This window comes from Macrosteles quadrilineatus, unplaced genomic scaffold, assembly GCF_028750875.1.
Source record: "Macrosteles quadrilineatus isolate MER2022 unplaced genomic scaffold, UCM_ALF_1.0 Scaffold_9__3_contigs__length_116548681, whole genome shotgun sequence".
Taxonomy (NCBI): domain Eukaryota; kingdom Metazoa; phylum Arthropoda; class Insecta; order Hemiptera; family Cicadellidae; genus Macrosteles; species Macrosteles quadrilineatus.
This window is the reverse complement of record NW_026542602.1, coordinates 1,156,401-1,167,747: the sequence shown is the minus strand read 5'-3', so window position 1 is coordinate 1,167,747 and position 11,347 is coordinate 1,156,401.

Sequence of the window (11,347 nt, the reverse complement as noted above, 5' to 3'; positions counted from 1 at the left end):
GAGAAGTAACGAAGTTATATACATCATGCTTGGGATAGGGAAGTTTAACATGGCGGGTTAGGTAAACACAATTACTAAATTTACCTAAATAAAAAAAATCTATGTGAAGTGTAAGTTATGTTAAGTTTATCCAACACATGTTGAGCAGTTCGAAATTATAAAAAAATGCCTCCAAATTCATACAAACCATCTAAACATTGTAATTGTCATACTGTTTCCATGAAAACATACCAATAACATTATTTTCATAACTAAGCTTTAAGAAATCCAAAGCAGAGCCGGAATTGATACAGCAACGGTTATAGAATCTTTTCTATACTCATTGACATAGTTTTAGAATAAATAATCCATGATAAAACTTTAGATTAAAAAAACTACCTCATAGTTATGGAAAATATTATATTTAATCTCTTTCTATCAGCTGTCTGAAATTGTGAAATATGCAATTTAGCAGTTCTTCTTGTTTACATTGAAATGTCAAAGCAAATGTAAACAAACATTATTAGTGTTCTCATCACAGCCATGGAGACAAATCAATATTTACTTTTAAAATCCTCGCCTCAGAACTTTTAAAGCTAAAGGGGCAAAGCCCACGGTCAGTATCAAAGTGTGAATAGTCCTATAATGGTCCTTGGTATGGTAGCTATATTTTTATAAAAGTTAAGCCCAGTTGGTTTAGTAGTTTTTGCACCTATTAGTAATACACATACAGACAGACACCATTAGATTTTTATACAGGGTGTTGAAAATGTCTGGAACCAACATTATATCTGGTGAGTGGTTAAAGAAAAACAAATGATATTTTGTGTACGGATATACTATGGTTTTACCTATCTTTTGGTGCCTTATGAAAATTTTTACCACTTATAGGGAACGTCCTGTGGAGGATGCAGTAATAAGTTTAAATAGAAGCCTATGGTAAATGATACATAATTTTAAAGGCCATTTTTTTCTGAGTAAGGAGCCACAAGTTTCATCTCAAAAGGACCACCCTAGCGAAAATGGCGACTGTTTGAAATTTAAAAATTCCGTTCCCTATAAGTGGTTTTTTAAATTTCAAACAGTCGCCATTTTTGCTAGGGTGGTCCTTTTGAGATGAAACTTGTGGCTCCTTACTCAGAAAAAAATGGCCTTTAAAATGATGTATCATTTACCATAGGCTTCTATTTAAACTTGTTACTGCATCCTCTACTGGACGTTCCCTATAAGTGGTAAAAATTTTCATAAGGCACTAAAAGATAGGTAAAACCATAGTATATCCGTACACAAAATATCAGTTGTTTTTCTTTAACCACTCACGAGATATAATGTTGGTTCCAGACATTTTCAACACCCTGTATAATAAGTATAGATGTGAAAGTTTGTGTGTTTGTTTGTTTGTTTGAAGTTCGATCACGCTTAAACCACTGGACGGATTGGGCTGAAATTTGGCATGATGATAGCTTACATTCCCGATTAACATATAGGCATATTCTTATCTCAAAATTCTTTCGGGCTCCGCCCCAGTGGCTCTGTGATTCGCCATGTTTACCTTATGAGTATTCATATTTAAAGGGAATTAAAGAATTTAGTCAGCTGTTTCAATTAAAAAAGTTGGTTCTATGATACGGAAAAGCATTAAAAAGTTATAAGATTTACCAACAGGGTGCAGCACTATATTTTTCTTTGCATTTATGAAAACAGCTAATTTTAACGAAGCAGCAAAAAAACTGTGATTCGCAATGATAACTGTCAAAGTAGGATCGTTTACAGTTATGTTTATGTTTTTCATTTCATGAATAATTTGTGATATTTTGCGAATTGTTGATAATTTATTTTTCTCTATTGTTTAGGTGAAGTGGTAGAACATTATGGCTATGGTAGATGTGTAATACGATAGAATACTGTAAATTTAAAAAAGCAAATTTTATCAAACTGTGTCCTCCCTTATTGCAAACGCAAAGCTTGAGTATAACTGCAATAAGCATTTTATACTTATATTCCAACCCCGTACGAAGGACGGGTACTCTGCTAGTGTGTTAATAATTCAACAGCTATTGTTATCTAATTAATTTTTCTTTATAAATGTTGTTGTTAACAATTTGCATTTGTAATTAAAGTGTGTTCATTAGGTTTAGTATGTGATTCTAATGTTATGTGCTTAAACTGTACCATTAATATTAGTGAGTAAAGTTGTGTATGGATTTCATAACCATTATTTTACTAGAGACCGTTGTGTTTAACCACAACGGGTACTGTTGCTAGTTAGTATATAAATGAGTTCTTTACTCTTTATTTGTAATATAAATTACATCATTATATTATGTAATGACATTTTTAAGAGGGTTGACCCAATTCCAACTGTAAATTGTATGTGTTGTTTAAATAACTGGGGTTCTGTCATTAACTTGTACAAAACTACAGGGTCTATATTTAAACAACTTAATAATCACTTCTACATCACAAACACAACACACAACATTGGATTGAGAACAGACTGTTGCTAGTAGATCTATAAAGCAATTCCTTTGCTTCCTTCGTTAGATATAAAATATGGACTAACAAGATTGGGCAACATTTAATTGCGAAGCATTCGTTTTGGCTTGAAACTGTCAGATATTGTATTTGCGAAGGTTATTATGTATTCCTATACAGTAATAGTTTTTCCAGTATATCTGGAAAAGTGCACACTAAATATGGAAACCAACTCCTGTTCTGAATTTAAGAAATTTCTACTTACTCACAAGATTCCCGTACGTAGAACGGGCACCAGCTAGTAGTTAAATATACTTTACCTACGACCGTTTTTTAAAGTAGCCATTTCAGTCCAGTTCTTAGAATTGAAAAGTTTCACTTTACAGCTGTTTACTTTCATATCCGCATAGTTTCATTTCATATCCGCATAGTTTTCTCATATCCACACAGGTAACGGACCAATGAGGTTCAAGTATTGAGAGAAAAGAATTAAAATTGTAATGCTTCGAACGTCAACTAATCAGCTGATCAGCTGATCAGTTGACCAATTTAATTGTTGATCCGACTTGTTCATGTTGATACTCGCGTATTCTTAATTAAGTTGGTGGAAGTCCAAAAATAAATGAAATATTTGCCGAATTGTACCTGATACAATATTATTTATGGTAAGAATGCTGCTAGCAATGTAATATTTAACGAAGTTTAACAAACACGTAATTACAGGAAATCAGCTGATTATACAACAAGTCGTTGCATCACTTTCAGTGGCAATGACAATACACGAAAACATAACCTCTCTAAAAAGTTATCAGTAGTGATTGTTAGTAATTAAATCCAGATTGATAGTAATTAAAAAACGGTCGTAGGTAAAGTAGTGTACGCAACTCGCGTTAATAGTCTCTACGACACTCGTAGAAGTTTTTAAGGCACTCGCCAAGGCTCGTGCCTTAAATTTTCTACTCGTGTCGTAAAGACTCACTTAACGCAATCGTTGCGTAAACTACTATACTTTAATAAAACCACTCGGTCATTATAGAATATCTACTGTGAAATAGGGATGTGATTCCTAATTCCAAATCAACTAATTATTATTTATTATTTAATTATCGTCTTCAAATTAAGTGATGGTTGCTTTTAAAATAATAAATTTAACATAAGCAAATCCATATCTATCTGCAGCAAACCTTCAGACTAAGCGAATTTCCATTTACCTGGCTTAATTAATACAAAGATTAAATATTCCCTTAAAATGGTCATTTTTCCTATTAAAATAACATTAAGTTAATTTTAATATGAGTACTTAGGTTTGCTGCTACAGGGAAGATAGGTGTGTTTTTGTTGAAATGTTGATAGCTAAGTATGATTGTTATTGGTCTGCCAATCCTGTAATACTTTACAATTGCTCGAATTCGAGCAACATGTACACTAGTACTTATTTAATACGCAAGCAGGATTTTTGTGACGATTACTCCTCCGAAACTACTGAACCGATTGACATGTTTTTGGTCTCATTGGAAAGAGCGTGAAGTTGTGCAGGAGACTTTCATTTTAGGGAAATAATTAGAGAGTGAGGCCCTGGGGCCCTTTAAAGTTTCGTATTTCTCCATAGATTAACATGGGAAACAAAAATTGTTATGAGCCTCCAGCTGTGCTGTTGTCAGAAATTAAAAGTGAGAAGAAGAACATAATGTTAATTGTAAACAGTCAATAAGTTTGCTAATTTAACAGTTTGCTACAAACATTTACTGACTTGGTTGAAATGAAATGTTTACTATTTGAATTTGGGTTGGCGTCAATATTACAATAGAAAAAAGCGAGAGAGCCTGGATAAATTGATGTCTTCAAAAGAAAACTGAATTAACACTGTGCTGCATTTCTTAGTAAGCATTGAAAGAGCTGATTTAAACTATGGAAATATAGGAAAGTCATTTATAACACCACCAAGGAGAAAAAATAGAATTTTTTTTAGAATTTATAATTGTTATTATGGCAATCTAATGAGGCTATGAGTAAGGCTATTTGTAGAAAACACTAAAAAAAGATTAGCTTTTGACAAATGATAAGATATTTACAGAGATTATATCGATATGTTATGTAGCTACATCATGAGTATTTCCAAAATCTTTGAGTCGAATCTTTTTTACATTCGTCAGAAATTATGACTGTTATTCGTTTTAAAATAACGCCATTAATACTTAGCATTTTCTCGAATTCGAGCAACAGGGACACTATTTAAAATATTGAGTCTTCTTGCAAAATTAATGTCGACATTATCTAGGGGTTGTTCGGCAAAAACTTTATTTTTAATGATCCCCCAAACAGAAAAATATAACGGTGTAAGATCGCAGGACCTTGAGGGCCAATCAATTTGCAAGAGAATTTGAAGTTTGAAACAACAATTAAAATCTATGCAAATATATAGTTACAATTGTAAAAAACCGCTTTGAAAAATGCATTGAAGTTAGTAAAATAGCATATTTTGAACAATTCCTTTAAGTTTACAACCTATGTGTAGTGTAAATTCAGTTTCAATATAATTATTATATAAGAGTCATCTGCAAAAATCGTCCCACTAGCATTAAAAGGCATCATGCGTGGGAACGCATATAGCTTCCGTTTCCCAGGAAATTTATAGACTTTTGAGCACTAACTTCTGTCACAGTATTATTCTTATTTCCTATCCAAAATATAAAATTTGTTTAGTCGAATTTGACGCTTTGGTAAACTAGTCAGTCTACCACTTGAGTTTGACCGTGTAAGTTGGTGTCCGCTATTGCGATTTATGTTTTTGGAATAAAGTGAATAATGGCCTGTAGGGGCCATAGCCCCTAATATAGACTACAATAAAAAACCGTATATAAAAAGACAAATAGGTATTCGAAATATGTTTTTAAAATTATCAATTTTATGTTACGGTACTTAAAATTTACAGTGTTTCTTGTTTTAAATCTTGGTTTCCTTCAGTTGGAGTCGTATATTAGTTGCTTCTGATGTGTCAATGAAATACAATTGTAAAATAATGATAAAATCAATAACACAACATGTTAACAAATGGAAACGTGCACACGGTTTGGCCTGCGCCCGGAGAACGACGAATCAGAGCTGAAATCATACAGCCAAACATTGCACATCTTTTCTAGTTTAAAATTGTAGATTTGTTTTGTAATCTTACGAATTCTGTTATAGTTTCCATTTTAAGAACCAAATGCAAATGTAAAGGTTACAATTATTATTAATTATTATGAAGGCAACTCCCCATTTCACGGTAGTAAGTCAGAAATATATCTATGAAATTGTCCCTGAATTTTAAACAGTAAGGCCCATTTCCCGGAATATCTTTTTGTGTGGCGGAAAGCGACGCAAAAGCCATTGCACTGTTACCCTGTTCATCTATACTATTATATAAAAATCCAATGGTGTCTGTCTGTATGTGTGTTACTAATAGGTGCAAAAATTACTGAACCAACTGGGCTTAAATTTTACAAAAATATAGCAACCATATCAAGGACCATTACAGGACTATTCACGTTTCGATACTGACTGTAGGCTTTGCCCCTTTGGCTTTAAAAGTTCTGAGGTGAACATTTTAATAGTAAATATTGATTGGTCTCCATGGCTGCGATGAGAACACTAACAATGTTTGTTTACATTTGATTTGACATTTAAATGTAAACAAGAATAACTGCTAAACTGCATATTTCACAATTTCAGACAGCTGATACAAAGAAATTAAATATAATATTTTTTATAACCGTGAGGTAGGTTTATTTCCATCTAACCTTTTATCATGGATTATTTATTCTAAAACTATGTAAATGATTGTAGAAAAAAAGATTCTATAACCGATGCTGTATCAACTCCGGCTCTGCTTTGGATTTTTTAAAGCGTCTTAAGTTATGAAAATAATGTTATTGATATGTTTTCATGGAAACAGTATGCAAATTACAATGAATAGATGTTTTGTATGAATTTGGAGGCTACTTTAAATAAATTCTAACTGCTTAACATGTGTTAGATTAACTTAACATAACTTGCACATCACATTGTTTTTTATATGTATACTAGCTGACCCGGCGAACTTCGTATCGCCTAAGTTATAGGTTTCCCCTAAGACAGACCGATGGAAAGAAAGTACCGTTACGTTTAATTTTCAAGATGATCTCGTTCGCATCGCTCAATCACGTCCTGGTTGAAGTTCGTTCGCTACGCTCACTCACCTTTGGGTTGGAGCTCGTTCGCTACGCTCACTCACCTTTAGGTTGGAGCTCGTTCGCTGCGCTCACTTGCCTTCAGGTTAGCTCGTTCGCTACGCTCACTCGCCTCCAGGTTAAAGTTCGTTCGCTACGCTCACTCACCTTTTGGTTGCAAATTAGCTGTTGTCATAAATGTAAAAGAAATAATAGTTCTGCACCCTGTTGGTAATCCTTGTAACTTTAATGCTATTGAACATCATAGAACAGAACCAACTTGTTTAATTGATACAGCTGTTAAGATTCATTAATTCCATTTCTCATAAGGTTAACATGGGAAACTCCAGAGCCACTGGGGCGGAGCCCTTTTAAGAATTTCGAAACGGGAAATAGTTTACGTCCGATTCGCATACCTACAGAATTTACACGCCAAATTTCATAACGATCGGTGAAGTCGTTCCGGAGGAGTTTGCAGACAAACACTGTGACACGAGAATTTTATATATTAGATTTAGGTAAATTAAGTTTTTTTTGTTTTTTTTTTACAGCATTTATTTCTGGTTCAATGTAGACAAGGTAAATTAAGTTATTGTGTTTTGCTAAATGTTTAAATTAAACTAAAGAATATCATCAATAACTAAATTGTATATCGTTGATTTTTGTTCTCTAAAATCTGTTGTATGTGTGTAACTATATTTAATTATCAAATGGTCATACAAAATACTCTTATTTTATCTTAACATAGCTTTCAGTTCACATTTACTTTATTTGATACATTTATTATTTTTGTTTTGCCACACCACTTATTAAATTAAACCAATTAAAATATAATAAAACTAAGCAGTACACAGTGTTCTTTTGTTTCTAAAATCAATGAAATATCTGTTACTATGTTTACTTAATGGTAAGTGTGAAAATGTAAAGGCAATGGACAATGGAACTGATTAAAAGAACTGGTTTGTATATTAAGTTGTTTGTTGATATTTTTGTAGAGTAGAATCAGAGATGCAATGAAACGTATAGGTACTGTATTTGCTATTACATTTTTTAGTCCTTGATGCTTTGATAACCATATTAGTTTTGTCTGCTGTCTTTAATACTAAATTATTTGTTTAAATTTTTATAGTACCTATAGATATAGCTTTTTTAATATTTCAAAAGACTGTATTTTTAAGGCACAGCAATATTTCTAAAGTTTATAACAGCTAATGATTTATTGTGAGTGACGAAACTGAAGATGAATGGATTTGTAATTTAATATAAAGAAGAGTGAAATTAAAAAAAATGTTCATTTAAATTTAATAATTAGTATTTTTGCAACTTCAAAATTAAAATTTAAAATGTCAATAATAAATTAAAAGATATTTAATTAAGGGAGATGAAGGTAAATCATGTATGTCAAAGTTTTACTCAAAGATTTGGTCAGTTTTTCTCATATCAGCCTACACAAGATTTAAAATTAATCAAAACCGAAATGGTGATATCCACTTCTTACCAGATTTAAAAGTCATAGCTTAAACGTTTCTATTAAGGCCATAAAAGTTGAATTTTGCTTCTAAAAGCGTTGGCGGATGTGTAACTGGTAGGCTATGCAACAGATGTAAAGATTAAAATGTTTCTATTTTGTGTCCTCTTCCCGTTGCAAAGCACGGGTACAACAGCTAGTTCATTATAAAACGGAAAAAATAAACACAATTCATTTTAAACATTATTTACCAACATTGACTTTTGGAATAAATGTAAACATTGCAAATGAATAAGTAACAGCTGATAGAATGCAGACGTTTTTCAGTCCCCATGCATTTCTTATGGTGGATATTTTACGTTATATCTCGTTTTCTGGTAACTTTATGGGAATTCTGCTATTTTTCCCGAGTCCCTGGGGTCAAGACCTTTAATTTAAGACCCCTCCCACTTTTCTGCGACTTACCAGACGTCCTCAATTTTCTGGTAAAAATTTGGTCTTACAGAATTATACAGGGTGAGTTTTTAATGAGTTCCCCCCCTACTTTTTTCTACATTTCTTAAGATATCAACTCCGGACCACGTCATATCATTGTAGAGTAGTAAGTACTTCATTTTGAATGGGTATAAATTTTTGGCCGCCATCTTGGATCCGCCATCTTGGATCCGCCATAAGGATACAAAGATTTTTTTTCAAATGTAAAGGTAGGTAGACTAAGAACATAATCGAAAAATAGTGCTAGATAAAGATAAGTATACACCACATAATATACATAAATCTTTATCTAGCGCTCTTTTGCGATGATGTTCTTATTTTCTAAATGCACAATGTTAAAATGGGCTAAAAAAAAGTTATAATAAGTTCTCATAACTTTAGAATGGATCAAGATTTTTCAAGATAGTTCAATAAGAAATAATTGAAAGAGTTACTGTGATAAAAGGATTTTTAACTGATTTCGTAACGAAACGTTATATTGAAAAACATGACATGATACAGAAGAAAATTAATTTTACCTAACCCGCCATGTTAAACTTCCCTATCCCAAGCGTGATGTATACAACTTCCTTACTTCTCGAGTGATGTAAAGTATCAAAAACTCACTCAGTGATGTAATGAAACCCATTTAAATAACATTGAGTGATTAACTTAAAAAATATACATCTATGGAGCCAACGACGTTCAACGCTAGAAATCAGCTGTGCTCTTGAATTTTATTGTTATGTTTTGAAGAATTTTCCTAACCTAGCTTTTGTTTGTAAATGAACGTTACTGTTAGAAGATGAGTGAAATGGATAATGATTAATATTGTTCGTAACCTCCTGTATATTGTCGGGTCAGGTAAAATCTTGTACGTTAGCGTGTTTATACATCACTTAGGTAAATTATGCAACTCGCTTCCGCTCGTTGCACAACCTTCACCTGCGTGATGTAAAAACGCTCTTACTACACTTGTAAAGTAAATAGCTACAAGCTGCTATACCCGTGCTTTGCAACGGGAAGAAAATGTGACCTAGAGAGCTATTAAAGTGGTGCTGATGTGTGTTTTAAAATACAGCAACTCTATGATTTAGTTTGAAAATATAAACTGATTTAAAAGCGCAAACAGCGTAAACCTACTTACTTTCAAACCCCTACTTTTGATGTTAATAGATCCCTAAGAATATGGCAACATACCTTAGCATACTTTAGCAATACCCTTCATGAATAACATGTTTAACCATAATCCTTCAATTTTAGTCAAGCCTCTTGACATGTAGCTTACTCTTAAATTAAAAAATGAAACTTTGAGCAATACTTTACAAAACGTATACAACCTCACTAACCATCCTCAATCTACATTCACAACACCAACGTCTTTTTCGAGTAAATAAACAAACACCAGTTCATTGTACAGACCAGCTGTTTCATTAACTAAATTAAATTAAATCATTTAAACATTGAAAGCATGCCAGGCGTAGCCCTTTGGAAATCAGCCTGTGGGGCAGCGCCCTCAGGGAATTCGTCCATTTCAATACTTTTCGGCAAATCTACACACTCTAAGCTTCATTTTGATGTGCCATATGCCTATATTTTCATTTGGTAAATGACCTTAACCGTTTACATAAAATTTGATTGTATCACTTTAATAATATAATAGATTACAAACAGAAAATAACATTGCAAATACTTCTTTTGGACAGTTCAGTAACTCCTAATAAATGTGTGTTGTTTAAAATACAGTTTAAAAATTAACAGCTGTTTCATTAAAAAGTATTATCCACATGACCAAAATGTAAACAAATCTGTGGAGGGATCAGGCTTCTGGGGCAGAGCCCTAAGGGAATTTACTTAGTTTTTCTTTTGATAACTCATCTACAGACCAAAACCTTTATTTGGACACCTCTACCAAGTTTCTACGCCCAGCCGTTCTCTCGAATTAGTGGACACAAAGTTTCCAATTAAATATTTAGATTCCTCCATGTTAATCTTATGGGAGAAAACCTAACTTTTATGAATAATCCTGCCCAAACTAATAAAGATTTCAAAAATTTAAAAACACTTTGCAAAACTACAGATCAGGCCATTTTTTTTACACTTTATTCATTAAAATCGAAATTCAATCTATGCCTGGCTTGTTCTCAGCCAGGTCTTTGCCCATGAGAACGTGACTTGAACTTGAGATCTTGCGATCATCTTTACTTTTCATTTCTATGAGGGGTCAGCGAACGTTTTGTATTGTTCATGAGTTTGTAAAGAAAATGATTTAACAATTTAAATTTTTAATTTTCATATGTTTATAAGGGCATTTAACAACTGCGCAATTAATAAGTACTGTAAACCATATTACTGTAAAAGGCCGGTCTTTATAAATTATATAGTTCTAAAAGAAATTGCTATTTGACCTCTTTGTCACAAAAACATACTTCTTTGTATAATGATTGTTATGTAAATGCAGTTGTCATCGTAATTTACAATTATTGATCTGTCTAAGTGTTATTTTTTCAATAAATGTAAATATCTTGTTTGGTAAACAAAGGATGTAATTGAATCTGTAAGTTAAGACAAGTATGCGAAAACTACAGTTTTCCATTAGCTCAAGCCTAAATTATATTGTATGTAATCTAGCTTGTTATATTTCGTTATTTTGTCACGTAAAAACATTTAAATTATGTATGATGTATAAATATAAAAAAATTTAACAACAAATCCATTTGAAAGTAAAGTTTAGACATTGGTACGGTCGACATTGGTACATTAT